Here is a 14,074-nt window from a genome sequence, read left to right as displayed (position 1 = left end):
TTTGTTGAATGCACTGACATACCCAGGTATTAATGATGCTTGTTCCATTAATTCTGTTTTAAAGTTAAGACATTATACTGTGGCTGATTGTAGGTAATTGATTTATGATGTGTTAATTGCTTGTTTAAGAAATGTATTTAAGATGACTGTTTGAAGTGATTTTTGTTCTGAGGAAGTTCTAGTGTGGTAATGAAAGCGCCTAACCTTTCATATTTATTAAAAATCTTGGATTTTATTTAGCTGGCCTATGTTATTGGTGTTGCTGCTTCATTACCATAGGTCTTCAAAGTATCCAGCAAGTGACACATGGGCTAATACCTAATTTAGTGAGCTTATTTACAATGCCCGAGTAGGGTATTGTGTTGAATGCTTTGCACAGGTCAAGGCAGGCAGAGTGCACCATATTGTCCTCATCCATTGCTTTGGTCACCTTCTTGAAGAATTCCACCAGCCTGAGTCGGAAGGGCCTGCCCTTGGAGAAACCAAACTGAAATGGATCTAGTTCACCACAAACTCGAGGAAAAAACATATATAACCACAGTCCAAAAAAAAAAGCCAGTGATTACCTTTAGTATTTATTAAAACTCTTGTAGAACAGCAAAAAATCCAATAAAAAGTTTAGCAAATGCTCTGCCTTGTAGTAGAGTACAGTCCATAAAAAAACAGAATTTCTTTCTCTTATAGTAGAATACAATCCATAAAAAAACAGACACAAGTATTTCCTCTAATGCCTCTGCCAAAAGCCTTTTCAGAGTATACCTCTTTGCTCTACCAGCATGTCGTATATCCCATATTCAATTAACACTAATTTAATTAGATCCACTTAATTTCAGTGCTAATTAAAGAAAGCACGTCCAATGGCATTTTCTGTTTAACCCTGTAGGTGGTAAAGTATTGAACTTGAAAATTATAACTGATTCCATTTTCCATAACCTACTTTTTATATTTAAGCCATATTCTAATTTAACCTGTCCTAAAACTGTTGCTTCTAAACTACTTGTATCACCATTATGTACTTCTTTATTTTCAAAATTTTCAAACTTCCACTATTAGAAAATTATTACTTAAGCTAAAGCCAACAACTTTAGCTGCTGATACTCTGCTAGCTGAATATTTAAAATTGGCAGCAGATGCTCTGGCTTTCCCCATCTTCATACTAATCAATTGTTATGTAATCAAAAACTATATATCTGACATCTGGAAAACATCTTATATCATCCCACTGCATCAAAGTGGTAACTCAACTGATTTTTTAAATCACAGACCCACTGCCATCCCAGCATGGCTATCAAAAATCTTTGAAAGAAATGTACCTACATCCAGCTCACTAACGACCCTACTAATTACAGCTTTTTATTCAAAATTCAACACGGCTGTCATCCTAGTCACAGCAGTAGCTTCACTAACAACATACATCAAAACAGAAATAGTTTCATCTCTGTTCATTAATCTTTCTAAAGCCTTAGACACAGTCTCACATCAAAAACTCTTCATAGAACTCTCATCCCTCATCTGGGAAATGGATGTGAGATCACACAACAATAAAAAAACAAGGTAACTAAATTATAATCCCCTGAATCACTGTGTGACATATTCAAACTGTCGCTATATCCACACTAATGAATGAATATCATATCTGTCAAGGTCTGTCTACAGATTACATAAACACAAAAATGCAGCCAGCAACCATCGTCCAGTGCTTAGGCTGATTGTTCCACACTCTTGGTCTGTACTATCTAACAGAAGACTTTGAGAAATGCTGAGGCCTGAAATGACACCTCTATGTAACAAAGCTAACTGATACTGGTAGATACTATCAATTTTAGATTATGCCGGTAGGTACCTAAGTATCCACCGGTTGACAAGTACATTTAGTATGCCTGCTTAAAGCTGTGCATGACTAGGCATGTTATAGCCCCGTGATCAGTTGCTTAAAGCTGTACATGACTAGGCATGTTATAACTCCGTGATGAGTTGCTTAAAGCTGTAAACATCTAGGCATGTTATAACTCCGTGATGAGTTGCTTAAAGCTGTAAACATCTAGGCATGTTATAGCCCTGTGATCAGTTGCTTAACACTGTACATGACTAGGCATGTTATAGCCCCGTGATCAGTTGCTTAAAGCTGTACATGACTAGGCATGTTATAGCTCCATGATCAGTTGCTTAAAGTTGTACATCACTAGGCATGTTATAGCTCCGTGATCAGTTGCTTAAAGCTGTACATGACTAGGCATGTTATAGCTCCGTGATCAGTTGCTTAAAGCTGTACACGTCTAGGCATGTTATAGCCCCGTGATTAGTTGCTTAAAGCTGTACATTGCTAGGCATGTTATAGCCCCGTGATCAGTTGCTTAAAGATGTACACAACTAGGCATGTTATAGCCCCGTGATTAGTTGCTTAAAGCTGTACATGACTAGGCATGTTATAGCCCCATGATCAGTTGCTTAACGCTGTACATGACTAGGCATGTTATAGCCCCGTGATCAGTTGCTTAAAGCTGTACATTGCTAGGCATGTTATAGCTCCGTGATCAGTTACTTAAAGCTATACATGACTAGGCATATTATAGCCCCGTGATCAGTTGCTTAAAGCTGTACATGACTAGGCATGTTATAGCCCCATGATCAGTTACTTAAAGCTATACATGACTAGGCATATTATAGCCCCATGATCAGTTGCTTAATGCTGTACACGACTAAGCATGTTATAGCCCCATGATCAGTTGCTTAACGCTGTACATGACATGTTATAGCCCCATGATCAGTTGCTTAACGCTGTACATGACTAAGCATGTTATAGCCCCATGATCAGTTGCTTAACGCTGTACATGACATGTTATAGCCCCATGATCAGTTACTTAACGCTGTACATGACACGTTATAGCCCCATGATCAGTTGCTTAAAGCTGTACATTACTAGGCATGTTATAGCCCCATGATCAGTTGCTTAAAGCTGTACATGACTAGGCATGTTATAGCCCCGTGATGAGTTGTTTAAAGCTGTATATGACTAGGCATGTTATAGCCCCATGATCAGTTGCTTAAAGCTGTACATTGCTAGGCATGTTATAGCTCCGTGATCAGTTGCTTAAAGCTGTACATGACTAGGCATGTTATAGCCCCGTGATTAGTTGTTTAAATCTGTACATGACTAGGCATGTTATAGCTCCATGATCAGTTGCTTAACGCTGTACATGACTAGGCATGTTATAGCCCTGTGATCAGTTGTTTAAAACTGTACATGACTAGGCATGTTATAACTCCATGATCAGTTGCTTAACGCTGTACATGACTAGGCATGTTATAGCCCTGTGATCAGTTGTTTAAAACTGTACATGACTAGGCATGTTATAGCCCCGTGATCAGTTGCTTAAAGCTGGACATGACCAGGCATGTTATAGCCCCGTGATCAGTTGCCTGTTATTGATTGTATGTTGCTATGTGCAGCACATATGTTAAGAACCTCATCAGGAAGCTACTGCTGATCATTCACATCTGGTCTGCACCCACAAAAAAGACAGGACTGGCCTGAATATAAAGACAGGCAGACACGCGCGTGCACACACACACACACACACACACACACACACACACACACACACACACACACACACACAGACACACGCACACACACACACACACACACACACACACACAGACACACATGTGCATGCCCGCACACAAACACACACACACACACACCCCCAAAGATACACGCACACACACACACACACACACACACACACACACACACACACACACACACACACACACACATGCGCATGCCGCACAAACACACACACACACCCAAAGATACACACACACACACACACACACACACACACACACAGACACACACGCGCACACCTGCACACAAACACACACACACACACACACACACACACACACACACACACACACACACACACATATACACACACATGCGTATAATTATTTGCAGAATTTTTTTTCTATGCACACAAATACCTGTATATATATATATATATATATATATATATATATATATCTAAGAAAAAACTCAGCCAATTCGCATTGTTGGACAATAAACTGACCCACTGTAACATATTCAATAAAAATATGAAATCATAAGCCAAAAAGCTGGAAAATCCACATCAATAACTGCCACCCCTACACCAAAGTTAAAAGAAACTTGTAACCTAATATATAACACCAATACTACAAAACATTACATTCCTTACTCATAAAACATTGCACCAAAAATACACTAAATACATAATCATGCCCATTCCTTTCTCAATATGTGAACATGGTACAGCAGCTGATGTCAAGTGATCTCTCAAAAATAAAAAAATTACACATACCTGTAATACCTAGCAGCTGTTGGGAATGCATCTGCTTAACTCTGTTTTTGGTAGCCATTGAAATAATCTTCTGAAAAACATATCCAGCATGCACATAACAAAGCCTAGCCATTACTCAAGCACATAACTCAAAAGGACCCCCCCCCCATTATAACCCATTCTTCAAAAATAGTAACATAGAGGGACTGCACTAAACTCCAACTTTTCACTCTGACAGTGGTTTTACGAGTTAGCCAAAAATTCTGAAGGAAATTCAGAACCTGCCTTACCACCTACAAAGCCATGCTCCATCAATAATTGCTTTTGTGCCACTTCTCATAAACTGAAATTGCAATCCCTTCAGGTTTAAATATTCATAGTAAGGAATCCTTAATACAAAATGAACCTCTGCCTCCACCATCTCATTTAGGAGACTGGAGACATTTTCACCTCTTTTCACTGCATCTACAAAGGGAAAAAAGAAGTTTTCACCTCCACGCTCTCCTGCTGTGGCATTCTTTTCGCAGTGAAAAGTTTTGTTTTAACTGAAACTTTAATTGATTAACAAACACATAGCATAGAATGATGAAACTATTCTTATAGTGAATTACTTAAAATCTGACACACTGTGGATTTCCTTACCATGCAGTATAATATTTTATGGCAAATCTGACATTATTATTATAAATTTTATTTAGTGTTTAGGTAAATATAAAATGTTAGTCAATGTAGGCAATTTTATAAGCAGATTGAGATGATATTTTTAATAACAAAATTTTTAAGCGGCCCTTAGTATAAGCATTGGTAGAACAGGCTGAAAGACAGCTTTGACAGCAATTTGCAAATAAGCATATTCTCAGTAGGACTCCAGACACACACACACACCCACACATACCCACACACACACACACACACACACACACACACACACACACACACACACACACACACACACACACACACACATATATACACATATCGATAATACATACACAGAGACACACCATATAGATACACACAAACACACATATACATATAAATATATATGTGTGTGTCATTGTATAACAGATATAGACACACACACACACATATATACACATATCGATAATACATACACAGAAACACACCATATAAATACACACACACACACACACATATATATATATATATATATAAATATATATATATATATATATATATATATATATATATATATATATATATATATATATATATTTATATATATATATATATATATATGTATATATGTGTGTGTGTGTGTCTATGTGTGTGGTACAATGACAAGTCACTGTTGTGTCTTTCGGCTTTTCCCAGTTAGGGGTCGCCACAGCAGAACTCCGGTCAGCTAATGATTGGCAGTAGATTTTTACGTGCTGAGTTGCTGCTCCTGACGCACAACCTTCAACGAAGGTGCGCCCATTCACACATACTAACATTCAAAAATGTGTACACTGACTGGTCAGCCCAACCAGCAGGCCCGTTGTAAATTGAGCATATACCACTAGAAAAAAGTCCACTCACCCTGACTTCCTTCTACTAACATATGCTAAGGCTGTCTAGTTTTCTTGAGCTAAGAGGTGAAGATGTTACATATAGAGAGCAGAGAAAATACAAGGAAAATCAGGTACATTATGGAAAACTAAACATTTCCTTTTATTTCTGTCCTGACACTTTTGTTCATAGATTAGTACTAGGCTAACTGCCCTTTACAAGCCATTTTAAGCCTAGCCAATTATCCCTTATGAGACTCAAACCCTGCACCTTGTGTTTGTAAGGCAAACACCTTAGCCATTAGACCACCCTCCCATTGTACCGCTAAACTGTCTGGATTTCAAACTTTTTTTTTTTTAATTAACAAAACAAAAAGAAGAAGTAGTAATGGAGTTCTTCCTTTGTCCATTGCTTCCTTTCCAAAGCACTGATGTACTATGTAAGTGTAGGAATGCAAGTCCCAAACGCATGTAAGTGTAGGAATGCAAGTCCCAAACGCATGTGCAGTGCATGAAGAAAGCAGCAGGATAGGAAAAAAGTGGAACACACCACTGTGTCATCATACAAAGACATTATTTAAGAAACGTAAGTCATTTCTTCCTTAAACAATGTCATTCTGTAATAGCCATCTCCTGGGTGTGATATACTGAAGATTTACCCACAGCTGCCTTTGTTTAAAAGTGATTAAACCACATCAACCATGGCTAACTCTTCAGTATATCATGCCCAGTCAATGGGTATTGGTATAATATCACTTATATAAGCGTATATATTTCTCGGAGGTACAGGCCAACATGGAAGGACTGTGGCTGACCAAGTTCGCAGATGACTGCAAACTGGGCGCCATAATCGACTCTCCAGCCGACACAAGCATCCTCCAAAAGGGCCTCATAGAAACAGACAACTGGTGCCAGAGCCATGGCCTCAAGCTAAATGCCAAAAAGTGTATAGTCATCCCCTTTGGCAAAAACAAAGTGCCCACAAATTACCACATAGGTGGTAATCCATTAAGTACAGAAGAAGTAATTAGGGACCTGGGGACCCAAGTTGATAGCAATCTCTCATTTGACAACCACGTGGCCAAAGTGGTTAGAAAAACATTTTATATAGCCCACCTAATCATGAAGGGATTCACATCTAGCTCAGGGAGGTCATCGTGCCTCTTTACTCATCCCTCATCAGGCCCATAATTCAGTACAATGCCCCTTTTGGGATGTACCTTACCAGACACCTGCAGCAACTGGAAAGACCCCAAAAGTACCTCACCAAGAGGATCAAAGGGCTCAAACAGATGCCATATGCTGCCCGGTTAAAGAAACTCCAGCTCTACTCAGTGGCATACCGCCTGTTCAGAGGCGATCTGTGCCTGATGTATAAAGCCATGTCCAACCCGGAATTAATGGACATGCTGCACCTCAAAAATCCAAATCCCATCGAGCTACGCTCGAGACTTGAACCTCAGCACTGAAATAAATAGGACATGCTGGAGGGACAGATTCATAACCCAGAGGCTCCCTTCACTCTGGAATAAAATCCCAGTCCAGGTTAGGCAGAGTCCCTCATTGACTCTCTTCAAGAGGAATCTTGATGAGTGGATGGGAGATCGTAGGTTTACCCCGGGTATCACTTCTGTGTCACTGTTAGACAGAGGCACAGTATACTAACCTCGAAAAAGGGCATAGCAAAATAAATTTAAAATGGGTGGCGAAAGCCAAACACATTCTGGCTAGGCTTATAAATGCCCTAGGGCAGATAGCCTAGTATGAACCTATGAACCTATGAACCTATGAACCTATACCTATATCTACTGACTTATATATATATATATATATATATATATATATATATATATATATATATATATATATATATACACATTGATGTGTGTGTATGTGTTATACACATAGGTGTGTGTGTGTGTGTGTGTGTGTGTGTGTGTGTGTGTTATACACATAGGTGTGTGTGTTATACACATAGGTGTGTGTGTATGTGTGTTATACACATAGGTGTGTGTGTGTGTGTGTGTGTGTGTGTGTGTGTGTGTGTGTGTTATACACATAGGTATGTGTGTTATACACATAGGTATGTGTGTGTTATACACATAGGTGTGTGTGTATGTGTGTTATACACATAGGTGTGTGTGTGTGTTATACACATAGGTGTGTGTGTGTGTGTGTGTGTGTGTGTGTGTGTGTGTGTGTGTGTGTGTGTGTGTGTGTGTGTGTTATACACATAGGTGTGTGTTATACACATAAGTGTGTGTGTATGTGTGTTATACACATAGGTGTGTGTGTGTGTGTGTGTGTGTGTGTGTGTGTGTGTGTGTGTGTGTGTGTGTGTGTGTGTGTGTGTGTGTGTGTGTGTGTGTGTGTGTTATACACATTGGTGTGTGTGTGTGTGTGTGTGTGTGTGTGTGTGTGTGTGTGTGTGTTATGTGTGTGTGTGTGTGTGTGTGTGTGTGTGTGAGTGTGTGTGTGTGTGTGTGTGTGTGTGTGTGTGTGTGTGTGTTATACACATAGGTGTGTGTGTTATACACATAGGTATGTGTGTGTTATACACATAGGTGTGTGTGTATGTGTGTTATACACATAGGTGTGTGTGTGTTATACACATAGGTGTGTGTGTGTGTGTGTGTGTGTGTGTGTGTGTGTGTGTGTGTGTGTGTGTGTGTGTGTTATACACATGACATGGGTGTGTGTGTGTGTGTGTGTGTGTGTGTGTGTGTGTGTGTGTGTGTGTGTGTGTGTGTGTGTGTGTGTGTGTGTGTGTTATACACATAGGTGTGTGTGTGTGTGTGTGTGTATGTGTGTGTGTTTGTGTGTGTGAAAATAAGCTTCAACCCTGTACCTTGGGCCAGGTGGCAAGAGCCTGAATTCCCTACCCACCACCATTTGTAAAACATTTGCAGATTTTTCCCTCATATTTGTTCTGTTCCTCATAAAATCTGTGGTTTCTGTATTTTTGTGTCCTTACAAGGGGTGCCTTCTGTGTGGAGTCTGCATGTCCTCCCTGTGTTTGTCTGGGTTTCCTCTGGGTGCTCTGGTGTCCTCCCATCTTACAAAGACATGTGTCTGGAGTGTTTCTCCCTGGGCCTCTGCTGAAAACTGGCTTTTGTTCCAAGTCAGACTTTCCTGGTTAACAAATGTTAAATTAATAAAAATGACAAGCATTTGAATTTCAGACTTCATATTCTTCAGAAAGTGCATGATAACACAAAACCTTTTATTCTAGCAATTTTCTAAGTTTATAAGATGGATATTTGAAATTTGTTCCTATTTTTGGGACTGTATTCCCCCATTATTGGCTTTGTCCAGGTGTTTTGTGCTAAGAGGTTGAGAGCTAAGGTGAGAACTGAATTCACTGAATATGTTTGGGAGCTGTATTCCCCATTATTGGCTTTGTTCAGGTGTTTTGTGCTTCTTCCTTTCTTTTACAAGACAGCTGATTTGGCATAGTGGTATATTTCTCTGACTGTTTTGCACAGGGTTCTGGGTTCAAGACTTGGCAGTGAAATGTATGGTGATAATACAGCATTTTATTCTAGCAACTTTCCAACATTATACAAGCAATGTTTAAAATGCGTGCCTGTTTTTTGGGCCTTTGTCCCTCCCCTCAATAAATGTTGGCTTTTTCCAGATTTCATGTGCTGCAAAGTTCAGAGATACAGCTGAGTGCTGAGTAGATTTTACAAGGAGCTGAGAGCTGCAGGGAAGCAAAAGTTTAGTGCTTCTTATGCAGAGTCTGCTTGCATTGTTAATAGCACAACAGGTAGTATACTTGCTTTTGGTGCAGAAGGCTGTGAGTTCTACTCCCACAGTAGGTAGATGCATTGATGATACTGTACTGTGTTTGCAAAGGGGATGGATGCTGCACTCCTTTTTGGCAAAGATACCTAGTAACTATGAACCTGTTATCAGTTTGCCATCCATTCCCTATTGCAATATTACTAGCTTATCATTTTTTTTAGTGTAACATAGGCAATTTATTCCTCAAGGGCAACAGGCACTTTATTTGTAGATGAAACAATGAAATATAAAGTTGTTTGCTAGCAGCAACCTCTTTAGTTACAGATCTATTTAATGTGGAATTATTTAGATGAACTTTACTTCTTCAGAGATTGTGTATATTTACTGATACTGGTGGACTGTAGAAGTCTGAGTAGACCTTTATGATGGAAATGTTCTGAATTGGGCAGTTTTGTCATTATTGGTGCATGAATGTTGTTTCATTGTTTACTGGAAAAAATGTTCAAAACAATAAATGTAAAACGCCGTCTAAAACTGTACTGTATTGTACAATGCATATAATTTAATACAATCAGGAAGGTGTATGAAAGAGCATGTGTATGTTTTGTGTGCAAGGGGCCTGTGATTTGAAAACAGCCCAAACCCAAAGTTAATCTTTATCTGCCACTGGCAAAATGTATTTTCTTTGAATGTGGGTTTCAGTGCTGTTTTAATGAATGTGAGTTTCAAGGGCAGAGAAGTTGTAATGCTAAGTCTGTTTTCATTGTGAGACTACATTGCTTTGTTTAGCAGATATCTATTAGTGTTTGCACTGTAAAATGCAAAATAAAACTTTCAAATGAAGTCCAAATCATTGCAGAAGTAAAGCAGTATGCACATTTGTGTTTATGGTAAATGGGGTGAAATAGCCAAGTAATGGTTCATTGGAATGCCTGCAGGGGGGAGGCTCCATTCGACCATGATTTTATGAGGGGGGAAGAGCAGCAAACTCAAAGACAGCCCCGGCTGAACTATACCTCTCAACTGTCCAGATTTTTGCAAAATTAATAGATTTTTGCTTCTTATTTTTGGTTTGTTCCTTATAAAATTTGTGGTTTTAGGAATTAAGTCACTAAATAATGACAGACAGTGAGTGTCAGACTTCATAACCTTCAGAACAATGTATGCTAAACAAGACCTGTTATTCTATCAACTGTCTCAGTTTATACAAGAGCAATTTTTAGTACTGTTTATATGTTCCCCCACTATATTTGGCCTTGTCCAGATTTCCTGTATTAACAGGTTGAGAGGTACGTGCAAATAAATTGCTTTATAGAATTAGGCATATCCAGACCTCTCAACTGTCCCCGATTTGGGCTCAAAATATTGCTCTTCCCCTAATAATCCCTCCGCAAAATGGCAGTTTTGGAAGAAAACGTGGAGGGTTTACAATTAATAAATAGCTGTAATAATCAGAGTTATAGATTACTTTTATTTTGGAAATGCATGTAGATTCTTTTATTTTGTCAGCTGCTCAAGTTAGCAGTACAAATAATAAAAAAGTGTCCCTTCTTTGACAGGCTCCCAGCTGCATTGTGTGGCTATTTTATATTTTTGCATCACATTTTTGGTCTGTTTTTCATAAAATTGTGTTTTTTTGGCAAATTAGTGGCAAATCATTAAAGACTGAAGTTAGAAAATAATGACAGACATTTCAGTTTCAGATTTCATACCCTTCAGAAAAGTCATATTAATGGAAGACCTACTATTCTATTATCTTTCTAAGTTTATAAGAGCAATATTTAAAAATTGTCCTTATTTTAGGGCCTTTGTCCCACTTCTATGTATGGCTTTGTCCAGATTTCTTGCTCTGAGGTTGAGAGGGCCATCACAGTCAGCCAGAGACATTTCAAATTGTGACATACTTGTTGCACCCCACTCCCCCATGTAGTGACTCTGGATGTGTCCAAGCAAGGCAAGGAGCAGTTATGCAGTGTAAATGTGGAGAGTATCCCCCCATCCAAGGTAGACACAAGTACTACAGTGGCTCTTCATCTGTCCTTGATTTTGCAGAATATTCTGGTTTCTGTCAAATTTTTATACTGTTGATTTATGCTTATTATTATTCAGAAAGTGTCTGTTGCTCTGTGTTTAAGTAGCAATGCTTTGATGACCATCAGGTAAGTTTGTCTGAGATTGTAAGATGCAAATAAGCTGTAATAAGCATACTGTTAAAGAATTGCCAACATTGAAAGCCTTTCTGTTGTTGCCATGCAGAGAATACTTACATAACTAGATAACGTATAAGCCTTGGGTATTGAAATGCATATGACAGTATTTGCAATAAAGGACAGGATTACATTATTTTAAGAAGCTCATTACATTTGTTGGAGACTTGCAGTCATCTTTGCAGGCTTTACTTGTAAACTAAACAGAATGCCACTTTATCACATGTGGTCCATAACCTGTGCAGTAATCCTTTAAGCAATGTATCTTGGATTCTGCAGGGGAGGAACCTCTGTGGTCTCTCCAGCTGCTGCATGTGCTTTGGAGGTACATGCCAAAATGGGCTTTGTACTCAATAATGGGTCTTATAAGGGAAGAATACAGGGATGTTATGACCCGCTTGTCCCTGGATGAGATACCCTTACTAATGAGGTGGGTCATGTAGAAATCTTTCCATACAATGGAGGCAATATGGTGGTCAAATGTCAGTTTTCTATCAACCTGGGTGCCCAAGTCCCTCATAACTGATTGTGTGCTTAGTGCCTTATTATCAATGTGATAATTTGTGGGGGCATCATTCTCTCCAAAAGGGATGATGATGCATTTTTTTGGCATACAGTTTGAGGCCATGTTTCTGGCATCAGTCATTTGTTTGGATGAGACCCTCTCTGGAGGATGTCCATATCACTAAGGGAATTGATGACAGCACCCAGCTTACAATCATCTGCAAACTTGGTCAGCTATAGCCCATTAGATGTGCTAAGCATTTCTCCCAATGATCCTGGTACAAACACTTTTACTGACACTAAGTGTGACATTTCCCCCAACGACCACTGCAGTAATTTATCCATGTATGCCTAAGCACTGCACTGATGTCCAATGCAACATTTCTACAAACAATCCCTTCAGCACTATATCCATGTTTGCAGAAGTACTTCACTGGCACCAAATGAAACATTTCCCCAATGGTCCCAGCAGTAGTTTGTCCATGTACACTTACTTGTTCTGAAGAAGTCATTCTGACGAAAGCGCTTGACCTGTGTGGATTTTACAACAAGATCTGTGTGGATTTTACAATAAAGTGTGGTAATTATTCAGCTTGTGTGGATTCTACCCTCTACCTTTTCACTTCAGTGTGGTTAGGTGGTATTTTGTGTTATTCAGGGACTAGTTATTGTCTTGGAAGTGGCTGGTTATTTATTTTGTTGTGGTTGCTGCTTTCCCACCTTGTTTCCTTTTCCATGTACACTTAAGCACTTCACTGTCACCAAATTAAACATTTCTCCCAGAAATCCCTTCAGTAGATTGTTCCTGACTGCACAAGCACTTCACTGACAAAAATGATTCATTTCCCCATTGATCCCTTCTGTAGTCTGCCCATACCTTCACAAGCACTTCAATGACACCAAATGAAACATTTCTCCCAATGATCCCTGAACAACCACTTTACTGACACTAAGTGTGACATTTCCCCCAACAGTCCATTCAGTAGTTTGACCATGCATGTCCAAGCACTTCACTGTCAACAAATAAAACATTTCCCCATTGACCCCCTCAGTAGCTTGTCCATGTATGTCCATGCACTTCACTGACACCAAATGAAAGATTTCCTCAATGACCCCTACTGTAGTTTATCCATGTATACACCAGCACTACAATGACATCAAATGAAACATTTCTCCTATGGTCCCTACAAAAGCACTTCACTGTCATGAAATGAAACATTTCCCCAAATAATCCATTCAGTAGTTTGCTAATGTCTGCACAAGTACTTCACTGACACAAAATTAAACATATCTCCCAATAACCACTAGAGTAGATTGTTCATGTGTGTCCAGGCACTCTTTTGACACCAAATGAATAATTTCCCCAAGACACTTTCAGTAATATGTCCATATTTTCACAATCATTTCACTGACTCCAAATGAAAGATTTCCCCAAAGATGTCTGCTGTACTTTGTCCACATATGTGCAAGCACTTTATTGACATAAAATGAAACATTTCTGCCAAGGATCCCTACACAAGTTCTTCACTGACACCAAATTAAACATTTCCCCTATATTCCCTTCAGTAGTTTGTCAATGTATCCCCAAGCACATCACCATTGTCAAATAGAATATTCCCCAATAATACTTTCAGTATATTGTCCATGTTTACACTAGTAGTGCACTAACAAAAAACAAAACCTTTCTCCCAATAACCCTTTCAGTACTATGTGCATGTCTGCATAAGGATTTTACTGACACAAAATAAAGGATTTCACAAATGACCCCTTCAATTGTTTG

This window comes from Protopterus annectens, chromosome 2.part1 (assembly GCF_019279795.1).
Source record: "Protopterus annectens isolate FY-2018-M chromosome 2.part1, PAN1.0, whole genome shotgun sequence".
NCBI lineage: Eukaryota > Metazoa > Chordata > Ceratodontiformes > Protopteridae > Protopterus > Protopterus annectens.
Note: the sequence above shows the minus strand (reverse complement) of the source record.